Raw genomic sequence first — 3,013 nt, forward strand, 5'->3', positions numbered from 1 at the left:
AAAAAAAAAAAAAAAAAAAAAAAAAAAAAAAAAAAAAGACAGAGAATGAAAGAAAAGAAAGTGAAGGCATCTATTGTAGACAATCTTTTTGAGGAGCCTAGCTTCAAAGGGCAGAAGAGATATAGGACAATAGTTAGCAGAGATGCAAGGATCACGTGAGGGTTTTTTTTTTTGGTTTGTTTTTCAGGATGGGGGAGATACAGATATATTTGTCGGCAGTAGAAAATGAGCCGGTAGAGATGGAGAGGTTGAAAATAAATAGAAGAGTGGCGATGACAGAAGGGGCAATGTGTTAGAGGAAAAGGGATGGAATGAGATCACTTGAGTATCACTTGGAATGAGGGATGGAATGAGATCACTTCATCATGTGAAACAGGGGTAAAGGTAGAGACAGAAGGCACCTGAGATGACAAAGGAGGGAGAAGAGAGAGTTCATGGAGAATGGCCTTAATTTTTTCTGTAACATGTAAGGCAAGATTCTCAGCTGAGAGAGTGGGGAAAGAGCCATGAGAGATTTAAGGAGGGATGAAAAGGTATTAAAGAGCCACTATGGGGAGTGGGATAGCGAGTTATTAAGAGAGGTATAGTAGAATTGCCCAGAAGCGATGCCCTTCTCTAGACCCACTTTTCCAGAGGCATGGTTACCAGAGTGGCCCATAACCTGCCTCTTACACAGTTACTCACAGCAGGCTTATTTGTTCCTTCCAAGAATAATACATAGATCTGGCACAATTTTCTGTGGTATGGGAGCCCATGTTGCTTTGCCCTCACACGGTCGGTCATGATGTTTGTGTAAAGGATGCATGCCCCATTCACAGGAGCAGTTGCTTTGTACTGGCCTGAAGGGGGAGGTGGGTTACACTGGTGGCTGGGATAGCTGGTGACTCAGTGGGCGTCATTTGCCTAAGGCACCAGGTGGCACTCTAAGACTGAGTTGCTCCAACTCAATTCCCATGTGCATATGTGAACAGCTCCTTGCTCTCTTGTCTAAGCAACTTAGAAACTACAGGGGTGGTGGTACTGGCCTGTAATCCTTGCTGCTGGAGAACCTGTGACCAACAGATCCCGAGCTCTGGAGCTCTGAGACGCATCAGGCAGATTGGGTGTCTACGCTAAGCCTGGCACCAATATTATGAGCTCATCTCCCTGACTCCCTCCCAACTCAGAGTAAAATTGGGGGAGGCTGTCTAGAAGAACCAGCCCAGGTTGGAAAAATGGGACAAGGTAAAGTTTTCATGCTGATCAGTATAAGGATCAGGCCATGAATGGCCATTGTACTTTCAGTCTGGGGCAGGTGGATGAACCCAGTCTCCAAAAAAGAAAAAAATGTGCTTGGATCACAACTTCCCCTGGTTAACTCACCCAGGTTTTTTCTAACCTAAAGGTATCATTTAATCTCATCAAAATTTATTCATGGGGGCAGCTAAGTGGTACAGTGGATAGAGCACCAGACCTGAAGTCAGGAGGACCTGAGTTCAAACCCTGCCTCAGACACGTAACACTTATTAGCTGTGTGACCCTGGGCAAGTCACTTAACCCCAATTGCCTAAAAAAACAAAAAACAAAACAAAATTTATTCATGCTGATCCGCATTCCCTTAGGATTTTAATCTCTTTCCCAATTTTGTTTGACCAGAAAGGATCACTCATTCACATAGACTCACCTATATTTATTCATGACATCAGAAGTGCTAGGCACAGCATTAAAACCTCTGGCTTCGGCTGCTTGTGAGCGCCTGAATTTTCTAACTTCCACCCTTCCCTCCTCGTGCTCTGCTCCTCATCAGGGTCACCAAGACAAGCCTTTATAGTAGGTAGCGCTCAGCTCGAGATGAGGGGGAGTGGGGAAGGATGATTGTCTCAGTTCACCGCATCTTACGGTGTGGCTGGTGAGAATTATCATTCCTGCCACTCTGGGAAGGGCACTCAGCTCCCTGGACAGTTGAACAGTTGAAAGCTGAGTCTTGTGCTGATGGGCTTGTAATCAGGGGCTGTCTCGGCATCTTCTCCCAGGGGCCCTCCTACCACAGGCCGCTTCTGCCCTCTTGCAGGATTCATGCCTCTCTATTCTCTTCATAAAACACAGTCTCTCCCTCATGGTGCCACTAGGATGACCTAAGGAGTTCCACTTAAAGTATACATATGGCACATGCTATAGGCCCCTGAATATCCCCTCAGGCTACTCAGTTCTAGCAACCCATCTCCAAGACTTGAGAGGTGAACAGTATAGGGGAAACACCGACCACCTGCACATCAGGAAACTTGTCACAGGAAGTGTGACATTTGCATAAGTTGAGTGTTCGGTGATCTGCTGCTCAAGGATCTGAGCTCTGTGAGGGCACAGCCCATGTTCTTGCCTCTCTTTGTATCCCCAGCACTCAGTACAACGCCTGGGCATGTGGTAAGCCCTTAATAAATATCTGCTGACTAAATATGCTTTATTCGAGATTCCACCTATTTATCTATATGGCAAAAGATGCCCCTACCCATTCCTTGTTGGAAGTTATTTGTATTTCAGTTTCCATTCCCATTTAAAGAATCTCATTATAAAAACGCAACAGGGTGACTAGCAGTCATTAGTGGTCAGAGAGCCAGATTTGGAGTCTGAAGACCTGGTCCACTTGGATTTAATAAACATGTTTAGCTCCTACCATGTGCAAGGTGTTCTTCTAAGTGCTAGGGATAGAAAAGCAAAGAATGAGTCCTTACCTACAAGAAGATTGCACTGTGTGGGTCAGGGGTGGTAGGACACACAATGTACACACAAGTATGTGAATTAAAAATAACACATAACCATTGCAAGAGGGAGATGGTTCCTATGACTGTGTGGGGGAGGACAATCAGGAAAGACCTTATATAAGACAAAAAGTGGCACCTCTGCTGAGCTTCAAAGAAAGTTTGAGGATAAAAGGAAGAGAGAGAGACTAGAAGTGACAGTGAGAATGGCAAGAATTCCAAACATAGGGACTCAGTGGTGCAAAGACTTGGGAGGCAGGAGATAGAAAATCATGTAT

The sequence above is a fragment of the Vombatus ursinus genome, unplaced genomic scaffold (genome assembly GCF_900497805.2).
Source record: "Vombatus ursinus unplaced genomic scaffold, bare-nosed wombat genome assembly UNPS02014785.1, whole genome shotgun sequence".
Classification (NCBI taxonomy): Eukaryota; Metazoa; Chordata; class Mammalia; order Diprotodontia; family Vombatidae; genus Vombatus; species Vombatus ursinus.